Below are 17306 nucleotides of genomic sequence, written 5' to 3'. Positions count from 1 at the left end.
AACGCAGAATTAGAACACTCGGATTTGTTTGACTTCATCCCTACAATTTCCCAAATATCCGTGCACTTAAAGAACTCGGCTGCATAAGGAGCCGCCTTCAGGGAAACCATCTGACCACTACTTACGGGAATGGAAGGCCTTGTAGCCAGTTATTCATTCAGTCCTGCGTGGGCGCATCTGCGTGTCCCATTTCGTGGGCGTGCACAGTAACAGGGACACACAGATCCAGGGCCCCCCCCCCCCCTGCGCATAGACAACGTGGAGGTTTGCATCACAAAAGCACCAGTGATGTCAGAGGCGCCATGAATCCTAATGAGGGTCCCGGGCCTGGTATCCAGGAGACCTCAACTTGCAACCCAGTCACTGTCCCCCACTGTGAGAACCGGTGGCCCTATTGGAGCCCCTCGCTGAAGGGAACAACATTACATCCAGCCTGACCCGTATTGTGCCACAGCTAATGACCCAGTGAACCTCTGGAGAGTTTGCTGTTTCTTGGCGTCCTGGGAACCGCTGCTGTTTACTCCATTCAGGACAAACCTTTATTAACGTGCAATAATGTGCCCGGGTGTTTGCAGCTCTGGGCCCAGGGTTTCCGTAGACAGAGGCTGGTGGGCCAGGACCCTGCTGGAGCTGCTGCATGCGAATGAGGCCCTTTCTTTACCCTCTCCTCGCCCTGATTTGCATGACTAAGCGTTTCTGCCCTTTTTTCCCCCTAAATGTGTGTGTTTGTTGATTATGGATCTGTCTCCTATGGAGGGACAAATTATTTACCCACCAGGCAATGACCTAAATTTGACAGAAGCTTCAGCTGTGTCTGCCGTGAACTTGGAGCCAAACAGCCGCACTTGTGCTGGTAGAAATAATTCCAGGAGAACTGACACGGGCCTGGAGAGGTAAGGATCAAAATTACGCCGGTCTCCAGCAGACCCATGTAGGGGGATCTTGGCAAAGGAAGGCTTGATGTTTAAGGAGAGAAAAGATCCTCTTTTGTGGTCAAAATCTGGCTCGAATTAACAAAAAACTCAGAAGTGTCTCTCAATGAGGCTTCAGGTTCCCTGGGGAAAGAGGAGACGTCGCTAATTCTGTTCAGACTTGTGTTTCTCAACTCTATCAGACCTGGTGCTCCTTTTTTTTTTTTTTTTTTTTTTATTTATTTATGATAGTCACACACAGAGAAGAGAGAGAGGCAGAGACACAGGCAGAGGGAGAAGCAGGCTCCATGCACCGGGAGCCCGACGTGGGATTCGATCCCGGATCTCCAGGATCGCGCCCTGGGCCAAAGGCAGGCGCTAAACCGCTGCGCCACCCAGGGATCCCCTCCTTTTTTTTTTTTTAACAAATTTTTTATAATTTCCACTTGGGTATCTTGAAATAATATTCACAGATGATATAAGTCACCTGAATATCTTTTAAAATTCAATTTAAAATTGAAATTGGTTTAACTACAATATAAAGAGAAATATAAGACAAATAATGTATGTACAGTTATTTGCAATAAAACAATGCATACCTAAATGTGCAAGTGGTCTGGCAATGACGACGCTCTGACCTGGTTAAGCTGTAACTGCAGGCTGGTGTAAAGGGTGTTGAGTTGGGCTTTCAAATGCCACTGAACACATTGGTGCCCAAGACCTGAAGGTTCCAGGAGGTGAACCAGCACTCGCAGATTTTCCGAACAAAGCAAAAACAAGCTACCCTTGATTTACATCGCAGTTGACATCCCAGGAAACTCAGTGAGTATGAAAACAGTGCAAAAACCATTACTACTATGATTTCCACATAAAATGGATCTTCTCTTTGAGCCTCAGATCACTGTGAAGAAGGTTCACTGACATGAATGTCCATTGGGACATTTGAAACTGATGCAGGACTCAAAACAGTTCTGTGAGATGTGGGACTGTCCTGGGTGCTGTGGGGATCTGGGACCCCCAGCTCCCACCCACCGAACATCCATCCCATCACTGTGCCACCGAAGTCACCTCCTAAGTGCCAGCACCCTGTTGGTGAGCACTGCCCCACAGGTCAGCACGTGCATATCACAGAGGATAACGCGTTCTCTTGTTCACACCTGAAGTTCCTCTTGTCTGTGGCCTTTCCCGGCTAGCTGTCCACCCTGTCCAGAAGGAAGCAGGCAGCCCAAGGACCCCACTGCCTCATGCCTACCCTGCCTCTCCCACAGCCCAAGCAAAGCACAGTAGAGTCCTCAAACTGGGTCCCTCTTGGTCCTTGAAGACTCTGGTAGCTCCATTCCCAGCTCCCAGGGGCCTGAAAACCTCCTTCCTGAACCTCTTAGTTGAGAAATCCCTCAATGACTCCTGCGTGGGTATTGAGATCTCTGCCTACGGGCCTCTTTCTATTCATCAGTTTGCTTAATTAGTTACTTTTTTTTACCAAAACCATATCAAGGTAGGTTCCAACTCAATTCTGAAATAGCTAACATTCCATACTGTAAATCTGCTACACCTTGGTCAGGTGGTCTTCAGATTCTAGGATCACCTGTAGTCAACTCACTATGACCACCACTGCAATAAATACCTGTGGATACATATTCTTGTCCTGGGGGTTTTTGTCTCTACGATATATGTTCCTAAAGTTAGGATTTGCTAGGTAGAGGACTGTGCACATGCCTAAGTTAGACTTGGTGGAGTGGAGAATTTGGCTGAGGCAGGAGGAGACAGGATTCTTGGTGGAAGAGGTGCCTGAGGGCAGCCTGGGTGGCTCGGAGGTTTAGCGCCGCCTTCAGGCCACGGCGTGATCCTGGAGACCCGGGGTTGAGTCCCATGTCGAGCTCCCTGCATGGAGCCTGCTTCTCACTCTGCCTCTGCCTCTCTCTCTCTCTGTCTCTCATGAGTAAATAAATAAAATCAAGAAAGAAAGAAGAAAGAAAGAAAAAGAAAGAAGAAAGAGAGAGAGAGAGAGAGAGAGAAAGAAAGAAGAGAAAGAAAGAAAGAAAGAAAGAAAGAAAGAAAGAAAGAAAGAAAGAAGAAAGAGGCTCTTACTAGAAATCAGAAGACCTGAATTCTGACTGAGGGTCTGCAATGAACTCTCCGCGTGACCTTGGGTGAGTCATCTTCCTCTCTGGGCTCCCATTTTGAGCAAATTAAGCAGTTGGATTAGCAGGCCTCTAAAATGTCTTTCATGTGAACATTCTATGATTAAATGAGAACAATGTGTGTGACAGGGCTTTCTGAGCTCTGAGGAGGTTGGTAGAGACAATGGATTCTTCCCCGGATGATGCTTTATGTCCATTTGGTTAAACCTGACGCCTATCTTTCTTACACCCCCACCCCGTCCCTCCTTCCACAAACATTATGGAATATCTGCTCTAGGCGAAGCAATCTCCTTCCTAGAAGCTGGTGTAAAGAAACAAACACGGTTCTGCCATCGAGGGCATCCCGAGGCCATCCACCTGAGAATGTTCTCTTGGTCTGGGGCTGGGAGTGCTGGCAGTTGACGGCCCTGGGATGTGCTCAGCCAGTGGTGCATGGAGATCAGAGCATAAATGTTCAGGATTCAGTTCCAGCCCCTGTCTCCTTCCCCCACCCCCAGTGTGCTCCTGGGACCACCTCCTGCATAAACAACTTTGCACCCACACCAGTGGCCCTGCACAGGAGTGCACACAACAGAGACCTGGTGAACAATGAACAGCAGTAATCACACCAACATTTTTCTTTTTGTTGTTTTTGTTTTTGTTTTTTTACACCAACATTTTTCAAGCACCAACCCTGTGCCGGGTGCCCTTTCAAGAGCTTCACAGGGACTGATTCGCCTAATCCTCACATTGGCCTTATGAGGTGGGGGCTGACTGTCACTGAGCAACAGAGGAGGAAGCTGAGGCACAGAAGGTATAAGCAATGTTCCTAAGGCTATGGGTTCAGAAGTGGCGGAGCCAGGATTCGAGTCCGGACCGTCTGACTCTGGAGCCCCTCCTCCTAACTGCCGCATGCACATGCATGTGGGTGCACACACATACATATGTTGGTGTGCACACACCCACATGCATGTGAAGCATGCACACACAGGTGCATACACTACAGGACGAGGGCATTAAAGTCCGAGGGCTGAAGTGTTCAGAGCTAGTCACACAGCTCCTAAGAACCTGAATTTATCCTCAGTGAGTTTATTGTGGCACCTCCCCATCTGAGCAGATAAACAAGTGTTGAAATGTTGGACACCAGGATTCCCTGCTACCCTCGTCCCTACCAGCATGTGATCATCAACCAAAGAGCTGAAATCCAGTCCTGCACAGTCTGTGCAAAGGAACCTCACAGATCTTCCTGGTGATGCTCTAAATGGGCTGGAGGCCAACACTTTTCTCAAACTGGAGTCAGCCTCCTGTGGTTTCACCTGTGCTTTGAGACCCATACCTCGGCCTTCTCCATGGGCCATTGTGAGGATTAGGTGACACCTGCGTGTGCTCAGAGCGTGCCTGTGATCCAGGGTCACGGGATTGCATTTTCCTCTCTTCTCTGCCTGTTTTCTATACGGATAAATAGAAATGATAACAGCTGCCTTGAGTTTTGTGTTTTAATACTTTAATAAAAATGGGTTCATTAAATATTGGCTGATATACTTAAGCCCGTAGCTAAGTGATCCTCTCTCTGACTCCCCTGGGACCTCAGTGACTGAGAGCCTCCACGTAGTGTCATTGTTTCAAAGCGTCCTTGTGCCAAGCACCCAGTGAATGACGTCACATGATCGCCCAGTCTTTGTCTCGCTGTGCTGGGCTGATACGATCCAACATCCCAGGGTGGTGTTTTTTCTTTTTTTCTGACTGTTTACTCTCTCTACATTCAGCAAGAAATAATAGTGCTTGGACTTTGTGTTTTAATCATTTTAATAATGCATGGGAAGTGGGGTGGCCTGGGGACTCTACATCAGAGGGGAGCTGTCACTGCATAGACAGATCAGGTGGACAAGGGAGAGTCAAGGGCAGGAAGTGGGGAGGACCCTTGGTCACTATGCCTTCAGTGATTTCTTCAGTGTTTTCTATCACCATGGTTTCGTCTTTCTGAGAATGATGCATGGGGTCATCACAAAATACGTAACATTTGGGGACTGGCTCTGTCACCAGCATAATGCCTTTGAGATGCATCCCATTTATTACATATATCAGTAGTTTCTTCCTTTACAGCTGTGTAGTGTTCCATGATATGGTTTGTTCATCCATTCACCTGCTGGGGGACATCTGGGCTGTTTCCAGCTTTAGGGTTCTTGTATCTTTGGGTTATATCTGAGGCTTTCACAACAATTACATTCTGGATATTGCAATGCCCTATAGAAAAGGGCTTCAGACAAAAGCTCTGTTTTGCATTAGGTATGTGTCCTGCAGTGATTAAGACCTGAGGGTTTTAGGAAGATTATGCCCTCCTCCAATAGCAAGCCCCAAATTACCTTATTTGTTCACCTTATTTTTTTTTAAGATTTTATTTATTTATTCGTGAGAGACACAGAGAGGTAGAGATATAGGCAGAGGGAGAAGTGGACCCAGGACCCTGGGATCACAAGCTGAGCCAAAGGCAGATGCTCAACCACTGAGCCACCCAGGTGCCCCAGGATGTTCACTTTAAACAGCAGAAAACAAAATATTCCCAAGCCCCATTTCCACCGCTACTACATACCTTAGGTAATCATTTCTTCCCCTTCCTTTTAAAAGGATCTAGGCTATTTTGAAAAGAATAAATTTCATTATGTAAGGAACCTTAAAATAACAACAAAATCCAATGATCAAAGCACAGTCTTCCATTCCACCCAGCCCGACCAGAATACTGGGAAACTGGGAAACCCTCTTTGCCTGCTGCCAACCAGATGTGGAAAAAACTGGGATTAGGAAGGAGGCCACAGAGTCTCTCCACAATGACCATGCCCTTCTCTGCATACAAGCTTATTTCGTCAAGCCCTGGTAGATTTGTTTTTGTTGGAGGTTTAACAGGATTTCAGACTTGGGGGGTGGTCTCTTCAGATTTTCTCCTTCGTTTTCCTTTTGATGCTTAAAAATACCCCCAAGAAAACAACCGTGGCCGAGAAGATTAGAATTACACAGGATGTAATTCCCTTTCACATAAATGCTGAAGTGTGTTCCCCTGAGGGGCGAGACTTTCCTGGTGTAAGAGCCAAAAAAAGTGAGCTTCATTTAAATAAAGATGCAGACTTTACTACAGAGAAGTAGAATAATAAGCATCAGGGGTGATTTGCCTGTGTATCTGCACTGGAATGAAGTTGCATGAGGGCAGGAGCATATCCCCAGCTCCAGACCCCTCCTATGGCTCACCCTCACCCTGGTGGACCTGCCCCGTGCTGGTCTCATGCACCCCCCACCACACTCCCCACCTGGCTGTTTCTGGGTGCGAGACCCCTCACTGCCATAGGCTGAGCCCACCCAGGACTCTCAGGGCTCCTGCCCCTTCTGGTCTGACCGCTCCTTCCAGCTCCTCAGGAAGAGGTGCTCATCAAAGCAACAAATTGGGCCATTGGTAAGCGATTGGGTACATGGAAATCCATTATAGCATTCTTTTTACTGTCACACATGTTTGAAAACTTCCCAAATAGGAAATAAAATTGTCAAAAGGCAAATTGCAAACCCCAAATTATAATTCAAAGCAAATGTCAAACAGGCAGCATATGTATTCCACAAGGTGAGTGGTGGTTATAGGGGTAGACTCCCGAGTGGGACTGTCTGCGTTCAAATTTAGACTTTCTGCCTACCAGTATGCTCTGTGACCTTGGGCAAGTTACTTAACCTCTCTGTGCTTCAGTTTCCTCCTTTGTGCATGGGGATAATAATAGTATCTATAGGATGGGGTCTTAGTTTCCTAGGGCTGTTATAACAGATTGCCGCAAACAGAGGCTTTTTAACAACACACATTTATTATCTTACAGTGCTGAAGGGAAGAAGTCTAAAATCAGTCTACAGTATTGCTTTCCTTCTAGGGGATCTCAGGGGAAATCTGTTTCTTTACCTTTCCCAGCTTCTAGAGACATAACTGCATTTCTTGGTTCAAGTCCCTTCCTCGATCTTGAAAGCAAGCAGCAGGGAATCTTTTCTTTTCCTCGACCACCTGCCTTTAAAAGGCCACTCACTATTACACTGGGCCCACCTGGGTAATAATCCAGGCTCCTCTCCCCACCTCAAAATCCTTAATTTAATCATGTCTGCAAAGTTTCTTTTGCCGCATGAAAAAACACATTCACAGGTTCTGGGGATTAGAACATGGACAGCATTAGGGGGACATTATTCATTGACCACGGTGGGTCATTATGAGGATTAAATATGTTGAGGACTTACAGGTGTATCTGGTACATAGTAATCGCTAGTTAAGTATGGACTACTAATAATGTGATTACTGTTATTACAGAGTATTCATAAATAGATTTTTAAAATATTAAACCCATCAGAAAAAAAGTTGCAGGCAAGTGTGGTCTGTAACTGAAGGAGTATAAATAGAACCTTCCTTAGAAGAAACCTGGTGTGTGTCCTTTGTCCTCGTTTGACTTTATCTCTTCCTCTTTCCTGCCGGCAGGGCAGTAGGTGTAATGGCTGGTGCTGGAGAGACTGTCTTAGACCATGAGGTAACCCAGGGAGTGAAAGCCACTCGTGGCAGAATGAAATGAAGAAATGTGGTTCCTTCAGAGCTTGGCAGAGCAGAGCCCTGACACCCAGCCTTTGACCTGCCCATCCTCAACTTGTTACATGAGAAAAAATAAATTTATATTGTGCTCAAGCTTCTCTTATCTTGGGCCTGGGTCACTCACAGCAGAATGTAATGCTACTGATACTTTAATTTTAAATCTGTTTCCCATAAATCATAGAAGATGTCAAAGACACGGAGAGGCCTACAAAATGAAATAAGAAAACAGTCTATGTCTAGACACCCGAAGGGCTTGATTGGTCTCTTTTCAATATATGGCACTGAGAGGCAGCCAGTGCAATCATCCCGGTTTGTCCCAATGGGGGTTTCATTTCTTTCTTTTTTATCATCTTTTTTAAATGTCATGATTCTCAATGAGGTAAAAACAACATGAAAAGAAGATTGAATTCAAGCTGCAATGCCATGTGTGGAAGGAGATGGACAGATCCAGATGGAAAGTACCATTGCATGGTGGTTCTGCAGAATGAAGTCCAGACAGATGGGCGAGCCCAGACTAGAGGCTGAGTGCATAGACAGAACAGGGCAGCCTCACCTGAAATACGTTGAGCCCCTGTGGACAGAATGAGAAAGAAAGATCAGGGGTGCCAGGGTGGCTCAGTCGGTTAAGTGTCTGCCTTTGGCACAGGTCATGATCCTGGGGTCCTGGAATCAAGCCCCACATCAGGCTCCCTGCTCAGTGGGGAGCCTGCTTCTCCTTCTGCCCCTCCCCCTGATCATGCTTTCTCTCTCTCAAGTAAATAAAAAAGCTGTGTTTTTTTTAAAAAAAAAAAGGGAAAGATCGATTTAAAAAAAAAACTATTTTAAAGAGAGAGAGTGAGCAGGGGAGAGGCAGAAAGAGAGGGAGAGAGAGAATCCCAAGCAGACTCCCCATTGACCACAGAGCCCAATGTGAGGCTTGATCCCACAACCCTGAGATCACAACCTGAGCCAATATCAAGAGTCAGACTGAGCCACCAGGTGCCCCAGAAGAAAGATCAATCTTGAGAACACAACCTTGATTCCTTCCAGCCCATAGAGGTCCATGAGAACTGGTTTGTGTGTTTTTCATTCTTTGCACATCCATTGAGGAACAGTCTGGAGGAGGAAAGACCCACCACCACTCTGCTAAATTCATCCAGAATTCCAACCAACTCAGCCTAGGACACACACACACAAAAGGTGCTCAGACTGCCACCCAGGCTGACTGAGACACCTTTGGTATTGCTGACGGCCTGTCCGGCTTCCCCCTCCCATGTATCCCATGGGCCTCAGGGAGGCTCACCCAACTCCAACTACAGAGCTGCTCAAAGGACAACCCCATCTTCCTTATCTGTGATGGGGTCAGTGTGGATATGTGGCCCACCTGAGGTCAAGGATCCTAGGAGACATTTGCTGGGGATTTAGGAGCAAGGCCCTTGTTCTTTGGAGAGAGAGTCCGTCCAGAAGTGGCTGTGTTTCTCCTGCTGGCCAGGAACAGAGCACAGCAGAGGTGGAAAGACCTGGATCTTTGAGGGCACCTTCAAGTTGCTGCACAAAGCTCCCCTGCAGCCCCAGCTGACTCTTCTCCTCCAGTAATATGAGCCCTAAGCTGCACTGCTGGGAGCTATATGAAATTTGGGCAAAATCGTCTTAGGTCATATTGGACGTGTAATGAGGAGCTGTGGGCTGTTTTTTTCATTATTTTGCTGTTGTTGTGATTATCATTTGTCTGTTTCTTAATCTCTACTTTTGACAAGAATGTCCAGAACCACGTTTGCAAGGTGCTAATGTCTGTCCCCACAAATGTCACATAAGAGAGAACACTACAAAGAGGTGATTCTAAAAAAAAAGAAAAAAAAAAAAAAAAAAAAAAAGAGGTGATTCTGTAAGGATCAAGAACAGGTTGATTCTGAAAATACAGTGCTGTTAAATAATAATCCATGAAAACAAGGGGTGCCTGAGTGGCTCAGTCAGTTAAGCGGCTGGCTCATGATTTCAACTCAGGTCCTGATCTCAGGGTCCTGGGATCGAGTCCAGCTCTGCACTCAGAGATTCTACTTGAGATTCTCTGCCCCTCCCCCAATTCACACTCGCTCTCTCTCAAATAAATAAATCTTTTTGAAAAATAATGCACAAAAATGATCACAAGTGCTTCTTAAGATAATAAACCGACTAAAATGATTTTTACCTGAGACTAGAGCTTTCCTGGGCTCTATGGGCAGCTCCTCACTTAAAAGGACCTCTTTTTTCCGTGACCTTTTCAGGCACTCCAACTGACCACAATCAGGTAAAAGGTAAAAGCTGTAATTGCATCATGCTTCTTGCAATTTGATTGTGGTTGTTACGTACAGCGTGAGTGTGCCAGAAATACACGGAGAGGCCGAACAAGAACCGTGCAGCTCACTTCCCCACATTCCCCGTTGCCCAGGGTTTATTATCTGTTACACTTCCCGTCAAGCTCCAGGTGGGGTCATGTGATGGGGACACAAAGAATGTCATCGCTCATTTTAGTCCTGGACCCTAGACTGTGAGAATCCCTTGGAAAGATTTTAATAATGAACACTTGAACTATATTCCTATTTCCTACAGATTTCCCAAGGTAATTCCCAATGTAATTCATGTGTATTTTTTTTTTTTTTTTTTTTTTTTTTTTTTTTTTTTTTTTTTAGAGGAGAGAGAGAGAGAGAGAGAATAGGATTTTGGTGAGAATGTTAGTCTCGTGAAGCTTCCTCCGGGCACTCCACCCATGGGCTAGACTCACTCCCACGGAAGGAGAGGCTGCGTTCAATATAAATGCAAAACGCTCCAGACACTCAGGATTATCTGTGCTTTGCATGAATAGCGACAGCAGTTTGCAAGTGGGCAGGACTTGGCGGGGAGGTCCCTGTCGCAAATCCGCCGCCACACTGCCACGCTCCCCCGAAGTGCCTGTGAAATCCTCCTGAGTCGCTAATTTCACACTCTGGGGACAGAGCTGTGAACAGCTCAGAGCACATCATTCTCATTTTCATAGCAGTTTCCTTAACCTGCCGACACCTTTTTATGGCATTTTTTTTACCACCTTTTAAAAATTAAAACTCCCGGTTTTTCTTAATCATGTCTTTAATTTTGTGTCTACAAAGAGCAGAGATTTTATTTTGTCTTTAGATATTTTGCGAAGCTTTCTATGGCTGGATTGCATATTTTAAAAAGCGAAATGAATCATTCGCATATTCCACATTCATTATTCGCTCTCCTGCAGCTTTCTAAATGATATAGGTACTTGGATGCTTCTGTGATGAGCACAGAATGCATTTGAAATGCGCTGTTAAAATATGCTTTTCATCTCCTCCCTTCAGATCGTAAAATGAATTTTCTTCTCTGGGTTTTGCAGACCTGAGAAATACTCCTCTGTTCTAGAATGAGTTGCAAGATACAGGGGAGGATCCTCTGGGACATAGAGGATGAGTCTAAATTGACTCCTGGGATGAAACTTGTCTATCTTGTTCCCTGATGTGTTTGCTTAGAACCTAGCCTAGTAGCTGGTGCAAAATAGGTACTCGATAAATATTTGTTGAATGAATTCATTACTCTATTAATGGAAAGTGGTGTTGTTTTCCTTTGGGGGGAGGTGTTGCCCTGTATTTGGGTTGTTCCATTTCCTTTGGTATGCATTTCATCTCTAGTGAAATGATGAACTCCCTGAGAGGCTCAGCCCCTTGCCTGACACCAGAGTTGCTCAGCCTCAGCACTATTGACATTTGCGCCAGATAATTTTTGTCACAGGGGGTCGTCCTGTGTATTGAAGAATATTTACCAGCATCCCTGAACTCTATCCATTAGAAGCTGGTAGCTTGGGCTACCCCTACCCTAGTTGTTATAATCAGAAACATCTGCAGACACCACCTGTTGTCTCCTGGGGGGCAAATCTGCCCCCAGTAGAGAACCGTTATATTACACCAGTGCCACGGTAAGTGCCAAATGAGTGACCAATTTATCTTTATTGGGTGAGGGAGTGGGCTTCCGTTTTATCTCCCTTGAAAATTTTAGGCCTTTGGTCTCCTTAAAAGCTTTCACCTTTGTTAGCACATCATTCCCTTAGCGAGCACCTGATATATACCATCACCAAGGCGAGGCGAGAGGGGCAGAATAGTTAGGCTGGGTGGTTGGGGGAGGGCAGGCAGGGTTAATAAGGCAGAAACTCGGTTGTGTTCACAGTTGCATCTCCAAACCCATAGAGCATTTCCTGGCCCATTGTAGGCACTTGAGAAATATTTGCTATTGAAACACCTCCAAGAGGACCAGTGTTTGAAACGCTGGAGCAAATGATGATATTGATAATTCTGAACACACCCTGCAGGATGCCTATTTTTATTCTAAAGGGAGAGACGGACAATTTGGCTCCATCAGGGAAATCTAGAAATAGATCAGGGCCCAGCCTGCTTCTGAAGACAATACCAATGACTAACCCTAGAGGAGGAAAGAGGTTCAATGTCACACACCCAAATAGAATAGGAAATGTGAGTCCAAGCAACAATAAATTGCTCTGTCAACGTTTGGAATCGAGAAAGTTTTCTTGAACTCAAGTATTCCAGTGATACGTATTAATCTCTGGGCAGTCTCAATTTAAAAAGAATGTTAGTAATGATAATAAAATAGTAATAATAGAAGCTAACAGTTATTGAATATCAGTATGTGTGGTGCGTTGTTTTATCAATCGCCTATTACCCATGACTCATTCAACCTCCACAGGAAACATATCAAGTAGGGATTATTATTATCTGGATCTGACTGATGAGGAAACAGGATCAAAGAATTCACTTTCACTAAATCACTCACCTAATAAATGCCAGAGTGGCACTTGAACCTAGGCAGTTTGCAACAAACCCTGAGTTCTTCACCACAGTGCTGTCAACGGTACCAAAAGGTCTTTTAGATAGAAAAACTATTCCAAGGAATTTAGGGGAAGAGATAGTCAGAATGGATACAATGATGGAAAATTTCAACAAAGAAATCAAAGACTCTAAGATAGGGACAACTGGGTGGCTCAGTGGTTGAGCGTCTGCCTTCGGCTCAGGGCGTGATCCCAGAGTCTTGGGATGGAGTCCCACAATGGGTCCCTGCATGGAGCCTGCTTCTTCTCCCTCTGCCTGTGTCTGCCTGTCTCTGTGTGTCTCTCATGAATAAATAAATAAAATCTTTAAAAAAAAGACTCTAAGATAGAGCCAAAAGTACAGTGTAGAACTAAAAAATTCAGTACCTGAAATCAGTTTCTTTGATGAGTATAATAACAGGTTGGAAATAGGAGAAAAAGCAGTGAACCTAAAATCAGGTTGATAGAAATTATCCAAATTGAAGTAGGGAAAGAAAAAAATGAATAATTTTCTAAATAAAAAAGAAGAGAGCCCCCACAAACATGTAAGGCAACATCAAACAGTCTCCTATACATGTGATCAAAGATTCAGAGGGCAAGAGAAGAGGTAATAGTGAAGAAATGATACTAGTGGTTATGATGAAGCAAAGTTGCTCAAAATGGACAAAGTCAAGAAGCCACAGATGTAAGAAGCTCTGTGAACGCAACGAGGGATAAATACAAAGAAAATCCTATTTAGGTACATCGTAATCAAACCTCTAGAGATTAAATGTAAAGAGAAAAATCTTACAAACCCCTAAAGAAAACATGTGATGTTCAGGAGAACAATCAAGATGGCTGACTTCTCTCACCAACAGTGGAAGTTGTAATAAAGAAGATTTTTGAGGTGCTGCTGGTTAAAAACAACAGGGGGAAAAAAGCCAGTTTATATTTCTGCACTCAGCAAAAAATAATCTTCAAGAATGAATATGAAATGAAGATATTTGCAAACAAACAGAAGCTGATGGAATTTGTCACCAAGAGAACTACCCTACGAGGAATTGTAAAGGACATTTTTCAGGCTGAGGTGAAATGATCCCAGATCTACTGAGAGAGTGAGGAGACACAGGAGGATAAATACCTGGGTAAATACAAAATACTACTTAAAAAATTAAATATTGACTTCAAGTAACAGGAGTGGCGACGTATAGCAAGGTTTATTACAGAACAGACTAGAGTGGCAGGTGGAATTATACTCAAATGTAAAGCTCTTATTTGCTACATGAATGACTATAGGACCAAGTTAAAGTTAATTGCAATAAATTAAGAATGTATATTGTGGTCTCTGGAGCAACCACAAAAATATTAATTGTAAGGGCTAAGGGCAAGGACTAGAGAGGAAACACAATGGAGTAATAAAAACACTTGATGAATCAAAAGAAGGCAGAAAAGGAGAACAGATGAGATGACTGAATACTTTGTAAGAGAAAGATCGTCAAGCAAGATAAATAAGCCAACAAAAAACAGACCCAACTACAAGCTGTTTACAAGAAACACACTTTATGCCAAAATAAGATCTGATAAACCCAGCCACATTAAAGAATCTCAAAAGCGTGATGTTAGGCAGAAGAGTGTCTACTCGTGATTCCATTTATATGAAGTTCAAGGACAGACAAAAACTTATCTTGGATCACAGATCATCATAGAAGTCAGGACGGTAGTTACCTGGGGGGAATGTTATGGACTGGAATAGGTCACAAGGAAATTTCTAGTAGTGAAGGAAATACAGTTACGAAGATAAATACGTACTTCAAAACTCAGCACGCTGTATATTTAAGATTTCTTTACTGTATACAGATTTATTTTATAAAATATGTGTATAGGGGTGCCTGGGTGGCTCAGTCAGTTAAGCGTCTGCCTTTAGGTCATGATCCTGGGGTCCTGGGATCGAGCCCCTCATCGGGCTCCCTGCTCATCAGGGAGCCTGCTTCTCTCCTTGTCTCTCTGTCCCTCCTCCCACTTTCTCTCTCTCAAATAAATAAAATCATTTTTAAAATGTGTGTATGCATATGCACACACAGACCCTTTCTCACCTCGTTCACTGTACCACTGTCCCGGGTCAGGTTTACCAGAAACTGGAGGCTGAGATGGGGGTTAACCAGGAGGAAGAGTTGCTGAAGAAGTCTCCAGAATAGCACCCATGAAGAAACAAAGGAAGCAGGGAAGAGTGGAGCAGACCCCACAGGAGCCCCAGCATCTGGATGGCCCTGCAGAGCTGTGCTCGATTGAGGACAGGGAGTAGGGACTTTGCACCCAAGTCAACCAGTCACAGGATATGGGCTACCACTGGGTAGAGGACATAACCTACAGCATGGCAGCTTCCTTCACATGCGGGCAGCCTCCATGAAAGGCTCTAGCTGTGAGTTGTCCTCAGCCAACACTCCTGGCCTCCAGGGGAAGGAGCTCCAGGCTCCCGGAGGGGAGATAGGGTGGCACAACACAGTGTCCGCCGCAACCACACTGGCCCGAGCCACCAGGCTTGCTTGCCTGGATGAGCACCAGCCCCCTCCCTGGTCGCCAGGTTTCTGTTCTGGTTCTCACTACTATTTGTTCACCCCACAGAGAAGAGGGGTTATTTAGGAAAGTCCATCACAACACATCAGATTTGGACGTCACATAAATCACTGCAGTGTCACCCCATCATGTCTAGAAGTGCTTTACTCTGGTTACCTGGTCTGGTAGGTCACTGTCTGGTCACTGCACTCCAGCCACATTCCAGCTTAGCAACTTTTGTGCAGAAGAAGGTGACCGGTTCATCCTGATTTGGCTGGGACATCCTGGTGTCACCACTGAAAGTCCCACATCCTAGAAACCCCCTTTTCAGGCAAGCTGGGATGGTTGGTCCTCAGATTTGCTGATGAAATGATTAAAGATTAAACAAGGAACCACAGAGAGGCCAAGGCTTTGGCCTTAAGTGCCAGCAGGTGAGCCCTGTCTGTGTCAGGGTCACCCAGGGAGGAGCCAGCACATCTGCCCTCAAAGCCAAGCCTGGGATAGGAAATAGAGTTTGACTCCTCCAGGCCCAGGGGACTATCCCCAGAAAGCCTGAGCCTGTGTTCAGGGAGGCAGGATGCACTCCTTGTGGTCGGGCAGTGATCAGAAAGGTGTGCCCAGGTGTGACAGCAATGGATTTACCCAGAAGGCGTGTGGCTTGCTCTCTTCACAGTAATTAGAGCCTTCAGCACATTCCATCCACTGAAGGCCTGAGGAGCTTGGATTTGCCAGGACTTGCTGCTCCTGGAGCCAAACCCGGTTGGCATGCCAGGGCCAGGCGGTTCTCTACAACATGCCCGGCAGCTGTCCCGGGGCCAACTTTTCTGGGTGTGAACCTTATGGACTCTGATATTTGGAAAGAAAGAAAAGGGGGTTGGGAGTGAGAGAAATGAGACAAATTCTCCTACAGCCTAACCTGTTTCGAAGTGAAGCTGAGCCTCATTTGGACTGTCTCCATAGCGGGTGCTCCTGGCATTGCGTGCAGGGTAATTTTCATTGTGTGGCACCATCAGAGACATTGCAAGATATTGAATGTTTCTAGCTCATGGTCAACAGGGGTCGGTAGATCACCCCTTACCCTAAACACGATGACAACCCAAAAAACCCAAAACACAAGTAACACAAGTAACGTGGGCTTGCATGCAAATCTGAAACTCGAAGTGCCTCTAAAACTCAGTGTGGGAAGTGGTGGCCTGAGAGGGGGTCAGGGGATGGGAGGGGGCCTCAGTCGCAGCGGTGCGACAGCCTGGGAGAGGCTTTTCATAGGATACCAGGACATTCAGTCCTGAGCCTGTCAGAGAAGCCCATTAAGCCCATTTCTGCAAAGAGAAGGGGATGCTATTGACTGAGCATTCAGCATCCCCAAATTAGACAGTTATAACAAAACTGTGAGGAAAGGGGAGAAGGATTCATGGTTTCCAGCCAGCAACCATTCTTGGAACACTTGTTCTGTGCCAGGCGCAGTACCCGGCACAGCGCCCAGTATGGACAATGCAAAAAAATGAAAGTCACTGCCAGGGATTCAGGGAGCTCATGATCTGGTCAACACAGAAATGTCATCCACTGCAGCGACAGCCCTGTGACAATTGGTGTTTTTAAATGTGGAGGTGGGCAGGCAGGCTGTTGTGGGTGTTCTATCTGATGTCTTCATGGACAGTAATTTGAAAATGGAATGGAATGGAATGGAATGGAATGGAATGGAATGGAATGGAATGGAATGGAATGGAATGGAACAACTATTATCAGAAAGTAAAAGTAAGTAGTGTTCATATTTTGTCTCAGATATGTAAATACGAGTATATATTGGCTTGTGGTGCAAAATATATTTTATAACTGTGGCTCATGAACAAAAATGTTAAGAAATGCTGACACAGCATAAGCGAGGGGCTACTTTTGTAATAATTGGTTTTAAAGCAGGTATAAAAATGTGTCATGAATTAGAAACTCAACAGCAGATTTTGGAATCACTTGCAGGCATAGAGCAACTATAGAAGCTCCATCAGTTTACATGATTCTCCAACACTCTGGAGGTGGCAGGATGAAATCTTTCTTCTGATTACAAAGATGAAGGAAATGGAGACTTAACAAGGCTGAGAGACTCCCATGAGGTCCCCCCACTGAGAGGCCCCAGCACCAGGCTGGGCCCGCAGGCGTCCCCCCAGACCCTGACCTGGAGGGTCCTGCTGCACCTGCCACCCAAGAATGAGGCTTCACCTACATCCTGCCATCTCCCGGAGCTTCTGCAATGAAAGCAACAGGTAGGTTGGGAAAACCCAATTTGGGTTTTAGAAAGAGACTCCTCCACCAAGATTGCA

This window comes from Nyctereutes procyonoides, unplaced genomic scaffold (genome assembly GCF_905146905.1).
Source record: "Nyctereutes procyonoides isolate TBG_1078 unplaced genomic scaffold, NYPRO_anot_genome, whole genome shotgun sequence".
In the NCBI taxonomy this organism is placed as follows: Eukaryota; Metazoa; Chordata; class Mammalia; order Carnivora; family Canidae; genus Nyctereutes; species Nyctereutes procyonoides.
The sequence above is the reverse complement of the archived record's forward strand: the minus strand, read 5'-3'. Positions refer to the sequence as shown.